Here is a 16,275-nt window from a genome sequence, read left to right as displayed (position 1 = left end):
AGGCATGGATGGGTTACAAGTTGCATCATTACAGGGGATAACTTCCATTGATGAGAATATAGATCTATTGAAGTATTGGGTGGTACAAGGGAAACCGTGAACTCCAGAGGCAGAGAATTTAGATCTATTATTTACCATCTAGGGGTTTCTTGGGCAAGTTACTTGGCCTCCCTAAGCCTGAGTTTCCTTGTCTATAGAATGAGGAGATCGGACTAGTTGGTATCTAACATTCCTTCTTGCCCTACATCTGGTATCCTATGAATGAAATTCTGATTTACACAGATTCCCTCCACCTCCCTTCAGCTGACCTCTTTCCATTGAACATCACTCTATATGATCCCATCATTACCACCACCAATAAAAAATACTTACTAACCACCTGAAGTAGGCCTGATCATTTACAAAAGGAAACATCCAGGGGGCAGCTAGGTGGCACAGTGGATAGAGCACCGGCCCTGAAGTCAGGAGGACCTGAGTTCAAATCCAGCCTCAGACCAAACACTTGACACGTACTAGCTGTGTGACCTTGGGCAAGTCACTTAACCCCAATTGCCTCACTAAAAAAAAAAAAAAAAAAAAAAAAAAAGGAAACATCCAGACAGTGAGCATGGTCACTGCATTATCAACAGTCACAAACATTTGCTCTAACCTTAGGGCTCATGTCATCCTCCCAAATAGCCCTGGCATTCTTTCCCGTAGTCTCTGACACAAAACAGCTGTTTCAGGGGACACAGTTACGTCATGCTAGAACACCCAGCCCTTAATATTGATTGGACAATTGTCAGAAAATTGTTCCAGGTCATCCTTAAACCTTGCTGTCTTTGAACAAATAGTCTGTGTTTGCTCCAGATTCCTGACAATGGCAGCAGAACTTCCTTCCCACTGGGATTTAAAATCTTCAGTGTCTTGGTGTCCCTAGTTGCCTGCCAAGACCTAGCTGGAGTTGGACAAGCTATCTCAATTGATTCTTTTTTAAGCTTCCCATTACACCACATGAAATCATACTTGGATTTCCACCCACATTGATTTACATGATTTGCATATATATTAGCATATTTATTGGACTTAATTATTTCAGTATTTGACTCTTGTCCAAAGCCTATAAATCTTTCAGTTGTTGAGCTCAGAAGCTTTTTAATGTTTCCATGACAACCACTTTTTTGACAAGAAAGTGGTTAATAGGAACATCATAAACCATGTGTAAGGTGACAGTGGCAGCTGATCCTTCTTCCTTTCCCAACATGTGGATTATGTTACAATTAAAAAAAACCCTAAGTTTTTATCTCTTGGAGCTGTGAAGGTGAAAGCTTATGGGGTCTCATTGTCTAATTAAACTTAACTTAAAATTCTCCTAAGGTAGTCTTATACAGATAGGAAGTTGGTTTCTGTTAGCTGTTCCACCTTTCACCTTACTACACATATCTGGGAAACATTCAGTTCAAAATCAGACCCAAGTATTTTGGCATTAACTACCTTAAAACATTAAGATATCACCAACAATTTGACTCTGACTAGGAAAATTAAAAGTATATTTGAGATGTAAACGTTGTATTACTAATATTACTAGAGATGATTAAGGGCTGTTAGTTTTATAGTAATTAAAACACCAAAAAGAAAGCAAATATTGTTAGCTAAAACAAGTTTACATAAGTCTCATTGAGCATATCACTTTTCTAAAAAAAGAAACAATTCATATACATTTTTATGTGCATACTAATAATAGATGATTCATTATTTACTACTGAGATCTATAATATTACTAAGGGTAGAAGAATTATTTCCCACAAATATATGAATAGTATTTCCATTATCACTAAAAGAATATATCAAATCAGAGTTTAGGAACTTCTAGTAATAATAATCTGCATGGGACTTTAGCTTGAATGATTTGAGTACTGCACCATAAAGGCCAACCTTGCTAAGACAACTATCTCAAATAAACAAAAATTCTGTTTTCTGTCACAAAGATAGACCATAATCTTGATTAGCTGTCTTGCATACCCTTGGCCATTAGCAGCATGATTGTGTGAATGGTTCAGCACAACCTGTCAGATACATGAAAGTACAGCAATGTTATCTCCATGTATAAAAGGCACTACATTTCCACTGGGGAGGGCATAGTGGAGTGGTAAGGGGAAGTGACACATTTAGGGGGAGTATTTTATAGGTCCCAATGCAAAATTTTAAATGGAGATTCATAATTTAAACTCCTGCTATCACTTGTGACATCTCCAAATGACGGGATCAATATTTCAGACCAGAAATAATTGTAATATGGTTTGTTTGCTTCTAAATTCTTTCTGCTTGTGGAGTCATATCTTCAGGCCATGTTTTATTAGCAATAAAACCAACAATTCATGTCACCTTGCGTTTCTCCTGAAACATTTCCTCTTTGATTGATAGTCTCCCTAAAAATGGCCAACCACTGATGCAAATAATTGGCTAGATGATTTTGGCTCTGGTTAACTAATTGTATCTCTAAGTGGGGGCAGTTGAAAAGGAAAAGGAAACTACAAAAGTCTGACTTATTGTGCCTTTTAATTGGAGGGTCAGAACAGTTTCTCTCATGAGGTTTCCATGTGTGAATCAGTGTCTCCTAAAAACACATTGACATTTAAAGCATTTTTTAAGAGGTCACTTTGCAGACATGTGAGCAAGTTGTACTGAGGGTGTTTGGGTGCAATTAGTTTTCTTTCCACAAAACAGCCTTGCCAGTTTCTTAGAAGGATTGTGATCCAATGGTTTAGTTTTCATCACCCTACTTAACATATCCTGAAGTATATCTTCCAGGTTTTTTTATTCCATTGTTGCATACAAGAAACATGTGGGCATGGGATCAAAGATGGAAATCACTCGCTAGGCAAATTTAAGCAAAGCACAAAAACAACTTAAGAGACTAGCAATCATATTAGCAGTGAGCAAAAAGGAATGTGGAACAGTGCTGTGAACCTTGTAGTCCCCCAATAATTATTAATAAAATTGGATGATTCACATTTAGTTTAACTTTGTTCTTGATATGGATATACTTTGGCCCTGTCTGATCTGAAACTTGTGCTGTTGACTGCAAACAACTCAATAGAAACAGGATAGAGCCCTCTCTGGGAGGGGACTGCTGATCACTCCAACATATCTTGCCCATTTTCAATCTTTTAAAGGAACTCTGTGCTCAGTTAAAAACCAAAACCAAAACAAAAACAAACCAAAAAAAAAAACGACCTCACCCCCATAGATTGTTTTTAAGAACATGAGTCATGTTACCAATAGAGAAATACTCAGGGGGATGTTAGGAAGCTCTTTCATATATGGTTAGCATTGGAGCCAGGAAGTAAAATCTGGAATTTGCTATCTGTTCCTGTCTTAAGCACTTGCCTTTAAACTATTTCATTAATTGTATAAGTCTATTCTTTTCAATTTTGGCCTTTTAATTCTCAGAACCTGGCCCAAAACGTCACAGATAACAAATTATTGATTAATGCTGAATTGATTTGAATATGCTAATGGATTTGCAAAAGACCGTGCCCAAATTTAGAGAGTACAATATTGTGCCGGTGGCATATATGTACTGCTGCCCTCTAGTGGGTGTAACTAAATCTTCCCTAATTGGCCTACAATATTGAAATACAATACCTTTAATTTTAAAGAAATTTCTTGAGTTCAAGCGGTTGAAATCTATGTACGTAGAAATAGACCATATTAACAAAAAACACCTGGATGTATCCTGGTAACCTCTATCCTACAGGCTTCAGGAGGAAGGAGATGAATTTGAAGCATCAAGACTGAAAGAGTCATAAGAGCAAAAATCAAGAGCTGGAAGGGACCTCAGAGACCATCTAGGCCAAGGACTCATTTTAAAGATGAGGAAACTGTTGTTTAGGGAGATAAAGTAGGTTGCCCAGTCACATAGGGTATTACTGTTGGGTCAAACCTCTCAACCTTGGTGAGCTAGTATTGTCCCTAAGCTGTTATCTCCTCTCCCAAATATGAAAGTATAGCAAAAATTAAAATATAACTAGCCACATGGGCCACCATAACATTCCAAACATTTCCCATCTTCAAATCCAAAGCAAATACTATCTTATCAGGATGGAGTCTACTTCCAGACTCAGTCACCCAAGCTGCAAAAACAGGAAAAACCATGAAGTTTCATTGGCTAATAAAACTTCTACTTCCACAAAAAATGTAGGAGCAGGGGAGTATAATCATCACACCAGTTAATTTACCACAATTTTTCTGCCTTGAAGTTCCATAAGCTGTCATGAGGCAGGGTAGCATGTACTGATCACCATAAGTTGCCCTAGGCCAGGACTTTCTTATGGAAAGATAGCTACAGGTTTCACATGGGAGAATACATATAACAAATTAGGATGAAGGAAAAATTTAAAAAAAAAAAACTTTTAAATTACTTATCTTTTCTTATCATATTTTAAATAAATTCAAAATAACAGATAGGTCCCTAAAACATTTACATTTTATGTGCATGCTAATAACAAAGATGATTCATCATTTACTATTAAGTTCTACTGTTACTAATGACAGACACAACATTTCCCACAAACATAGAAATAGCATTTCTTTTATCACTAAAAGAGAAAGTATCAAATCAGAGTTTGGAAACTGTTAGTAAAAGTAATGCTTATGTGACTTTAGGTTGGATGATTTGGGTACCATAGAAGGCAAGACGGCTAGGTTAACTCTCCCACTCTATTCCTCTACAGCTATCAAAAAATGTCCAAGCCTTTCTTCTACTCTCTACCATAGAGTCTAACCTTGCCATAGTTTTCTTCCTTGATGTGTAATATGTCAAATTTTATGTAGATTAAACTCAACCATGGAGAATTGCTTATACCCCCACTATATTCTATTCAAAATAACTTGTTCACTCTTCAGTTGTCTGTGAGGTATTTGGTTCTTCTTTGGAAGCTAAGGCCGCATTGGGGTGACCCCTCACTTCATCCGGCGACCAGCACCACTACAAACAAATCTCTCCTCATCCTTCTGTTGAAATGGTTGTCTCCAAGCTCACTTGCATCTACTCTGCCCTCATCCTTCACAACGATGATGTTACAGTCATGGAAGAGAAAATCAATGCCCTCATTAAAGCAGCAGGTGTAAACATTGAACCACTCTGGCCAGTATTATTTGCAAAAGCCCTGTCCAATGTCAACATTGCAAGTCTCATCTGCAATGTAGGAGTTGGTGGACCTGCCCCAGCAGCTGGTGGTGCTGCCCCAGCTGAGGAGAAGAAGAAAGAGGAAGCAAAAAAAGAAGAATCTGAGGAGTCTGATGATGACATGGGCTTTGCTCTGTTTGACTAAATATTTTTTGTAATATTAAATAAAAAGCTTAACTCAACTGAAAAAAAAAAACGAAATAACTTGTTCAAATAGTTCCTAGGCTTCTTACTTCAGGTGAGTCTTATCTGTGATAGAAACCTCAAAAGACCACTTTTCTTTGAAAAAAAATTTGTGATATTTCACAAAGAATATATGATGGAAATATAAAAGATGAGTTGATAATGTAGCCAGAGCAAGAGATAGTCAGTGGATAATCCATATACTTCATTGGGATCTTTTCAATGTCAGGACTATTTGAGGCAGGCTTTCCATCCACTGGGTGGACCCTGGGATGAATTAATGAGAGGATCCAGGCAAGAGTCACATAGCATAGGCAGCTATGGATGGGTTGAGATCTACATAACTGTTGGGAATATTCATGTAATTGGATTGCAGATCTGTGGGAGTTTTGGAGTCTTGGAATATTTTCTCAGCATCAGGGTTTCTAGGTTCACTCACATCTTTATGATAACTTGCTTCCTCTCCAAACCTCCTATACTGTACAACCCATGAGCCTGTGGCCCTCTACTCTCATTCTCAAATCTACCAAAAATAGATAGCATCATAATATCAGCATTTTAAGGATGACAAAGTACTTTACAGATATTATCTCATTTGATCCTCATACTAATGCTGGGAGGTAGGCAGTATTATTATACACATTTTACAGATGAGAACACAGACAGAGATCAAATGACTTTCCAAGGGTCACACAGCTAGTGTCTGAAGCCATATTTGAAGTCAGGTCTTTCTGACCCAGGACTTCTAGATCATGAGCCCTAACTATAGGTATCTGTCAGGCCCTCTTACTTCTCTTCTCCCTCTATGTTACTTCACCTTTTCATGGTGATCTCATTAGCTCCCATGGATATAACTATAATTTATGCTGAGGATTCTGAAATATCTCTTACCTCAACCTCTCTGATGACCTATTGTCTCCAACTGCCTTTTAGACATCTCAAACTGGGTGTTCAATAGACATCTTTCTTTTTTTAGTTTTTTTTAATTTTATTTTTAATTTATGGAATAAAACAAGCATTTCCATAACACAGTACAATAAAAAAGATGATTGTGCATGAAACTGCAAATCTACCACGCACAACTTTCTATTCTTTTCAAACATAAAGCAAAATTATCATGTAAACTTTTCCCTTTTTTTCTTCCCTCCCCTCCCTGCTGTAAAGATGGCTACCATTACATACACACACACACACACACACACACACACACACAAACAGGTGTATGTATGTATACACATATACATGTGTAATTATTCTATACATTCTTCTATTTATAAGTTCTTTCTCTGAATGTAGAGAGTGTCTTCTTCATGTGTCCTTTATAGTTAATTTGGGTATTTATAATACACAAAATAACTTACTCACTCAAAGGCATTCTTAAAACAATATTGCTGTTACTGTACACAATGTTCTTTCGGTTCTGCTCATTTTGCTATTCATTATTTCATGCAAGTCCTTCAATGTTTTTCTAAAATCACTGAACTCATCATTTCTTATAGCAGACAACTTAAAACTGAACTAATTATCTCTCCCCTAAACCCTGACCCCTTTCTACCTTCCGTATTACTATAGAGGACAACACTATCTCCAGGCTTACAACCCAGAAGTTACCTTAAACTCCTCCCTATCCAACCTCCTATATCCAATCTGTTGCCAAGGCTTGTCGATTTCACCTCTGTAATATCTCTCAAATATGTGCTCTTCTCTCCTCTAATAATGCCTGGTCATGCAGGCCCTCATCATTTCATGCCCAAACTGTTACAATAGTCTATTGGTGGGTCTGCCTTCCTCAAATTCCTCCCTGCTCCAATTCATCCTCTAATCAACCTCCAAAGTGATTTTTCCCCCTAAAGCTCATGTCTGATTATGTCACCACTGCTCTGCTTAATGAACAACAGTGGCTCTCTATCACCTTCAGGATCAAATATGAAAGCCTCTGTTTTCCAGTCAAAGCCTTCATAACCTAACCCCCTCTATTTTTCCAGTCTTCTTACAACTTTATCCCAACCATGTACTTTTCAATACAGTGGTCCTGGCCTCCTGGCTGTTTCACAAACAAGAAAGTCCATCTCTCAGCTCCAGGTACTTTTCTCTGACTATCCTCCATGCTTGGAATGCTCTCCTTCCTCCACTTTCTCTTCTGACTTCCCTGGGTTACTTTAAGTTCCAGCTAAAATCCCTTATTTTGCAGGAAGTCTTTATCAATCTCTCTTAATTCCAGTTTCTTCCCTCTGTTAACTATTTCCTACTTATCTTATATATAGCTTCCTTTGTATATATTTCAATGTTGTCTCCCTCAGTAGATGGTAACCTCCTTTAGGGAAGAGACTGTTCTTTGCCTCTTTTTGTATCTCCAGTGCTTAGCAGAGTGCCTGGCACACAGTAGGCGCTTAAAAATGCTGATTGATTGACTTCAGGTCCAGTGCTCTTATCCACTATGCCACCTTTCTGCAATCACATTCCCATCCTTTCTTCAAAGATTTTTTGAAATCCTGTCAACAACATAAGGCCTTCTTGGATTCAGGTAAAGTTCTGCAAAGTTCTTCAAATTCAGAAATGGTTACACTTAATCTCCATACCAACAACTAAATATGGATTATGATTTTATATCACTTGTGTGTAAACCTAGTACCTGAATTCTATGTAATCCGCTTTAGCTGACATAAAATTTTTAGCAATAGGAAGATGTGAGATTTAATGGAACAAAATGAATTTCATTAGATGTTGACAATGATAAATATCATGACTTTAATGCAATGTTCTTATTATGGTAAATTATTTCACAATAATAATAAGGTATCCTCTCAAAAAGACAGTAGACATGATATCATATAATTGTTATGCTATGTTGTCATTGTTACTTAAGTGTTAAAATAATGATTTTATGAACTGATTCTTTTGACCTTCTTCTTCCCTGATTAAAAGTAAGAGTAAAGTGTTGCATCTAATATAATTCCAAACAATCACAAACAATTCAAACAGTGGTGGGAAGAGATGGGGAGAATTCAGGATAATTAAAACAAATTTGACCAAATATTCAAAATGAGCCTTTCAAGCTTCATTAAAATGTAGAATTTTCAAGTAGCAGATTGGACACTGTCAAGGACACATTGCAGCATCTTACATGGTAGGATGAGATATATTTGTAATTTTATTTTTATAATAGAATGTTCTATCAGGAAGAGATCTTAAAGATTACCTAGTCTAATTCCCTCAATTCATAGATAAGAAAACTAAAGTCCAGAGACACAAAATGAATAGTTCAAAGACACATAGCTAGTTAGTAAGAGGGATAGAACTGTAACCCAGATCTCCTAGCTCACATTAGTATGAGTATGAGGATGAAAAGTAGCTATCACTGAGATTGTGGTAAGAAGAAAAGACAGCACTGCCCTTCCAATCCTGGTCAACTCTTTGAAAATGTACCAGTCATAAGGAGAATTTGGGTGACTTAGTTCTAAGCAAACATTGATCAATTCTTGGAAGGACAGGAGGGAAAAAATAATTTCAAAGATGTAAAGCAACAATTTCTTTACTTTTAATTAATTTATTTTGATTTATCAACAATCACCTCCATAAGCTTTTGAGTTTTAAATTTTTCTCCCACTCCCTCCCCAAGACAGTGCACAACCTGATATATGCTATACATATATATTCCTATTAAACATATTTTCACATTAGTGATGTTGTAAGGAAGAATTACAACCAATAGGAGGAACCACAAGAAAGAGAAAACAAAACAAAACAGAAGAAAAAAATAGCAAATAGTATGCTTCAATCTGTATTCAAACTCCATAGTTCTTTCTTTGGATGTGGATAGCATTTTCCATCATGAGCCCTTTGGAGATGTTTTGATGCTTACATTTATGAGAAGGGCTAAGCCTATCAATGTTAGTAATTGCACAACGTGGCTACTACTGTGTATATTAATCTCCTGGTTCTGCTCACTTCACTCAGCAGCAGACTATACAAGTCTTTACAGGTTTTTCTGAAGTCTGCCTGTTCATCATTTCTTATAGCACAATAGTGTGCCACTACATTCAAATACCACAACTTGTTCAGCCATTCCCCAGTTGATGGGCATCCTCTCAATTTCCAATTCTTTGCCACCACAAAAAGAGCTGCTATAAATATTTTTGTACATGTGGGTCCTTTTCCCATTTGTATGATCTCTTTGGGATATAGCTCTAGAAGTGCTATTGCTGGGTCAAAGGGTATGCACATATTTATAGCCCTCTGGGCATAGTTCCAAATTGCTCTCCAAAATGGTTGGATCATTTCACAAGTCCACCAACAATGCATTAGTGTTCCAATTATCCCACATCTTCTCTAACATTTATCATTTTCCTGTTTTGTCATGTTGGCCAATCTGATAGGTGTGATGTGGTACCTCAGAGTTGTTTTGATTTGCATTTCTCTAATCAATAGAGATTTGGAGCATTTTTTCATATGACTATAGATGAAAGCAACAATTTCTTGAAGTCTGAGCTTCCCCAGATTACACAATCTAGCATCAATTTATCCATCTCAAAACTGTCTCCTTTTAGTGCCACACTTAATCTTGTTATTTTGTTCATTTCTGTTCATTTTAATTTCAATATTGTCATTGATAAGACTTATTAAGTAGTCTGGACTCAGTTTCAGAATTTTTCCCCATGTTAAAGAAAGGTTATTGCATTATAATTAACGCAGAGGAAAAAGTAATACTCCTAAGTGATGTTTCATTTTCACAGTCAATGCAATACAAGAAGCATTTATTAAGCTTCTATTAAGTGCAGGGCACTGAGCTAGATGCTAGGGAAACAAAGAAAATGATAAGCTAGTGCCTGTCTTAAGAGAGATTATATTCTAATGGAGGATTTTCTCTCTCTCTCCTCTTTCTCTCTCTCTCTTTCCCTCTAAATATATATATATATGCATATGTACATATACATATATGTATTAATAAGATATCTAATAAGATATGTCAAATATATCTATATATAAAATCTATAAATCTAAGCTATATAATCTAATATATTTCAATAAGATATATCTAATAATATCTAATGAGACAATGTTTGTAAAATACTTTATAGTATTTAATATTTTAGAAATATGGCAGCCATTATTAGTATCTTGAATACTAATTTGGAAGGTTTTAATATAGAATAGTAATCAGAACATAAATGAGAAAATATTAATATGAAACAAACCACAATGTCTATAAAAATAAACCTTCTTAATAATACATAGCCATAACAATTATTTTTTAAGATCGTTATCACATTTCTCTCATTTTTGTAGAGAGCTGAAGGATTGAGGATGACTATGGGGAAGAATATTGCATATGCCACTAGATATAGCTCTTTTGTTGATCAGTTTTGCTTAACTTTTTCTTTGTTATAAGGGAGGGTGCAATGGGGGTAGAGGTGGAGAGTGGCAAATGGCTACAACATAAACAGCAAGAACCATCAATAAAACTTTTTTAAGGGAGGTTATCTCATTGTCTGATTAGGAAAATGCTGCTTAGCTATGACATCAGTCCAGATCTAAAAAGAACCAAGGAGCAACCTAATAGTTCTGACCCCTTACCATATTTGACATCAATAGTAAATAAATGTGAAAAATTAACAGCACAGGGAGTCACAAGGGAAGCAAAATGAACCCTTCTGTGATAATGTAAAGAGCAACAAACTTCTACAAACTTATAAAAACTGGAAGCTTTATCTGTGCATCATTAATGGAATCACAGATGCCTGCTTCCCATCACTGCTGATCTCCAAGGCAGTTATGTGTAAACAAAAGTTCTCTCTTATTTATAACTTTTGGCCCCATTTGTAACCAGCAACAAACTCATTTCTCTGCAGATGGACTAAATGTTTTAAAAATCAGATTAGGCCATCCCTGCTGGGTTTAAACCAAGAGCAAAGAGAAAGTGAACACCTTCCAGAGAGGCACTTGGATCATTGGTAGGAGATAGAAAAGAAATGCCCTAATCTATAGAATCTTAGAGAAAATGTCTGATTCTAATGTGGGAGTAGACCTCTTTTGCTTAAGAAGTTAGCTATTCCTTTTTTAAGTTGAATCATTCATGTCTTTTAATATTTCTAAATTATACTTAATACATTTAATAAGTCCAAAAGCATGTGGATACTTTTAACTTATTTTTTTAAATTAAATTTACTTTTAAGTTACTGAAAAGTAGAGGGGGAGAGAAAAATGCTTACCATAATAAAAATTGCCCATAAGAAAATATTATTCCTCTCCTTGTATGAAAGGTGATAGCCTCATTTTACTTCCATCCTTGTGCCTTCCTTTTTTCTTCCTATTAGACCACTAATGAAAGATGACTAGTCTCAACCACATAGACAAAATCTCATGTTCTGAATCAGTGGTCTTCAAACTTTTTAAGCCTTTCCTTTCCTATTTTCACCATCAGTCTTCCTCCAAGAGGAGGTAAATATGACAGGACAGAACTCTGAAAAGTAACATCTTTCATTAATTTCATCTCTTTTAGAAATGATCAAGTTTTAAACCAATCCATGCCTTAACTAGACCAAGGACTAAACATTAATGAAAAAGATGGTAAGAGAAAAGGTAATGATGGAGGAAGAGAACAATATTGGCTAAGACAAGATGACAGTGCTAGTATTAGAGACCTTGGCTGTAAGCACAAGAGTGGTCAAATAAATATATTTCAGCTCTTTCAGAAACTTTCTTCTTGGCCACTATCCTGGGAGATCTACTCTTCCTTATTCCCTGTACCCCATACAGAGACAGGGCCCTCAGTTGGTACAATAGTGATGTTGCCCTCTTCTTCTTAGCGTATCTCCTTCATTCTGATTTCAGGTGCCCAAGGCCTTTTTTTTTCTGCAACCAAAACCTGTCCTTCTGAATAGGTCTGATACTAAAGTCATACCAAAGTATAAATGACTAAGTCATGGATTACTACCATAACGGTCTTTGCATTTTAGATGCTATTGCTATGTAATAAAATGACTTAGTATTCCATTCAAAAAAAAAATAAGAAACCTGTGTGCATAGTAATGGGGTGGTATTTGGGAATCTCTTTTTAAGTATAGCTCAATCTAGAGATGCAGTTCATTACACTAGAAGAAATTTATAAGAAATGATATATTATTGGAAGAATGAAAATGGAGGGAAATAGAAAATTCCATCCAGTGAAAAGATTAACTTAGAACCATCCTCAACATTTAACTCTTTCTCACCATCCACCTTATCAAATCAGTTACGAAGTCTTGTCAATTCACTCCACTCCACATTTGTCACATCTCTTTTCTTTATTTTCTCTACTCATACCACAAACACTCTCAGGACCTTGCCATCTTTCCCTTGGACCATTGAAATTTGTCTCCCTTCATCCAGACTCTTTCCTCTCCAATCTACCCCCATACAGTTGCCAAAATGATATTCTTACAATGCACGTCTGACTTTGCCACTCTTGTGATCAAGAAGCATCACTGATTTCCCCATTATCCTGGGGACAAAACGCAAACTATTTTGGCTCCAGCCTATCTTTACAGTATAGTTATATTTTACTCTTCCTTACCCACTCTATGCTACTGCAAAACTGGCCTAGTTCTTGTTTCCTTTACATAACACCCCCCTCTCAATTTTGTGACTTGGCATAAACTGTTGCCCATAGCTGGAATTCTTTTCTTTCTCACCTTGGACTTTTGGTATGCTTAGTTCTATTAAGTCCTTTACTGAAGTATCACTTCCTTCAAGAAGCCTTTCCTGATTTCCCCAATGGTCAGTGCCTCAACCCCAAAATACTTTCTGTATATCTTGTATATTTTCTCCATTTAACCGTGAGTGCATTGTTCCCCCTACATGGAACATAACCTCCTTGAGGGTAGGGATTGTTACCCTTTTGTAGTGGTATCACCAATGCTTACTGTATTTCCTGCCACAAAACAGACACTTAATACCTGCTTGTCAATCAACTGAGGAAGAGAGAAGGGAAAAACCATATCATGAAAGAGTTTGTTTCTGTTGTTTCAAAGAAACTTAAAAGGATTAGATTCAGAGTCAAAGGATTTGGGTTTGGATCCTAGTTCTAATACTTTCTATCTGTGAACTTGAGGTAGTTACCTAGTCTCTTCTGTATCTCAGTTTCCTCATGGGGAAAGTGAACTATATAACCTCTAAGATCCCTTTCAACCGTATATCTATGATCCTACAACCATTTGCCAAAGATGGGGGCAATGGAGAGAAATTTCATAAAAATCTAGGGAGATTTGGTAGAATTCCTGTGGTACATGAACCTTTCCCTGCTTTTTAGTAAAACTGCTCTATCTTCTGTTAAAGATGGGAAAGCAGATACCATTCAGGTTGACAAAAGCATCTGTCCAGCATGTTTAGTTTCTTAAGGCTTTGATGTGCTTAAAAGATCAGCAAGGCTTTCCCCTCGCCTTTCCTCACAGCAACACAAGTTCAAAGAGACATTTATTATGAAGGAGCTAAAATGTAACAAATGCCTCCTCCAAAGCTTTGAACTGCAACATTAAGCTTCACTATAATATTGTTTATCAGAAATACTTAAAAGACTGAGTTAAAGTATCCTATTAATTGTCATTAGTGGTTTTATAATTAGTAAGTTACATTTCATGTGCCACGGACAAAAGAAAGAGGATATTTGATTGTTGTGGCTGGGAAAGAAAGGAGGGGAAAAGATAACACAGGTTTAAGGTATAAACTGGAGATATACGTAGACTGAGATTATCTAGCTACCTAGATAATACCTAGTAAAAGACATCAGGAACGTTGATTAGGATGCCAGATGTAAATAGGAACCCCTGGAAAAGGGAATTGATGAGTTTACTTTAGAAATGATTTCCCCATCTTACTTTTTTCCCCAATCTCATATCCGCAAGTTGCCAAAGCTTTTTTTTTTTCTTTTTAGGTAAGAAAGGACACTTTGAGAAAATTTCAAAAACATCTGAAAATTTCTACAACAAAAATGTATATATTTCAGGATAAATGGCCTATTTTATTAACAAAAATGAATATCATCATTTTTATTTGAAATTTCTGGAAAACTGCACCATGATTTGTAAATATTTGAAAGAAGAGAATAAAGACTTTTAAAAAAGTCATCATAAAGCCTAGATATAAGCTTGCACATACATAGGGGGAAAAACAAAAATAAAATAGAACATTTGTTTGAAGCATAAATCTCTTATTTATAAAGCTTAAGGAAAACGTTTTTTTTTTATTTCTCTTAAATGTTTTTGCCTTGTATATGTAAAGGGAGGGCAGGTGTAATCAAAAATATTTTCTAGTTCATGGCATATTTCAAGCTATCTTTTAATATTAAATAGTTCTTGCTGAATTCTAGCAAAAACATGACTTTTCAGCTGGTTACTATCTCAATTTTTACTGGCTTAGATTCCTGATAATACTCCGTATAAGAAAATATGAACCCAAAGAAGCAATGTTTAGACTTGATGACTTGTTTCGTCCCCCCTTTAGAATTCATTACAAACAAACGCCTTATCACAAAGGTTTCCTCCATGCATTTGGTCATTTTTTTTTTTTTTTGTAGCATCCTGCCTTTAGGTTACCTCCTCACTTTCTTCTTCAGACTGCAAAGGAATTCTGACCCTCTAACTAGTTCCCTTATCACTTGAAATAAACTACTAGCACTTCAGAGATATCTTGATTCTTTTTATGTTCCTATCAACACCCCTCTCTTGTCTCTAAAGACTTAAGTCATGAACCTCACACATATCTTCTAAGGCACAGTCAAATCTTGTTAAGTTTCCTTATGTTTAATTTCTCCTTTTACTGTATAGTTAGTAAAATAGGAAAAAATAGTATAAGAGACTGTAGGACTTGAAGCTTAGAAAGTAGGAGGGAGAAAAATCAAAAGAGCTAACAAAGCTTAGTCATTGTACAGTAACATCTTTCTTTTTACCCCAATTCTAGACAAACCTTTTTTTTTCCAGCACCCGCAAAGCCACTGACCTCTTGAGGTTATGGCAGGAAAAGGTGAGAAATAAGGAAACAGATACAGATAGAAGAGGAATGGGAGAGGATGAAAGGGACTAGCTTCTCCTCAGATTTGGAAAAATTAAATAAAACATTTCAAAGAAATAGAATAATACTCCTTCTGTGCTCCCGTCTTTTCCCCTTTCTTAAACATTGCTTGAGAGAAAGATATGGATTATGAGTCATAAATTCTTGATTCTTGTGTCTATGTATATCCCCAAACTATGACTCTCACTCTCTTTAATTCAGATCCCTCATCTCTAAAAGAAATGTATTACAGGAGGAACATCAAAAGAATGTACTAAGATATAGTTCATAGAAACAGGACATCATATGAAAACATAGGATTTTAAGAGTTGGAAGGGCTTTTTAAAGATCTAGTCCAACTTCTTTGTTTTAGAGATGAGGAAAGCACTTCTCAAAAACGTTAAGTGTATGGTCCAAGGTCACATAGTTCGTAAAGTGTAAAACTGAAACTCGAACCTGCGTCTTCTGACTCCAAATCCAGGGCTGTCTTCACTACATCATGGAATGTGTTAAGCAGTTAAGACAACAGATGCTCACACCTGGCACACAGTAGATAAACAAGAAATGTCTCTTGATGTTCTGAAATTTTTTGTCGTACATTTCCCAAAAGTTGCTCCTGACCATTCTGCTACTGTGTATTCTCAATTCAATGCTTGCTAACTTGAAGTTTCTGCCTTAGTGTTAGAAACTCAGAGTTAGAAACCATAAGGAAGTTGGAGAGGAGGCCTAAATTGCATTCAAGTTGTTTAGATATCCTCTCTTTCTACCCACCCCAGTTTCTAGAGGCACTGACAACAGTACATTCCTAGAAACAGAAAGGGAAACCATAACAAGGAATTTCCCTCTGAAGAAAGGAGAAATGGACATAAAAGTAGTCGTCAAGTCTAAAAAAAGGAAAA

General features: G+C 36.1%; 1 protein-coding gene and 1 pseudogene across 1 annotated transcript in view; one reads left to right on the top strand and one right to left on the bottom strand.

Annotated features, from left to right (window-relative positions):
- The window catches only part of FGF10 (fibroblast growth factor 10), a 113,535-nt gene that overhangs the window by 37,944 nt on the left and 59,316 nt on the right, over positions 1-16,275 (bottom strand). The window lies entirely within an intron of this gene.
- Positions 5,004-5,315, top strand: LOC114044179 (annotated as a pseudogene).

The sequence above is a fragment of the Vombatus ursinus genome, unplaced genomic scaffold (genome assembly GCF_900497805.2).
Source record: "Vombatus ursinus unplaced genomic scaffold, bare-nosed wombat genome assembly UNPS02014772.1, whole genome shotgun sequence".
Lineage (NCBI taxonomy): Eukaryota > Metazoa > Chordata > Mammalia > Diprotodontia > Vombatidae > Vombatus > Vombatus ursinus.
Note: the sequence above shows the minus strand (reverse complement) of the source record. Positions and strands in the feature narration are given on the sequence as shown.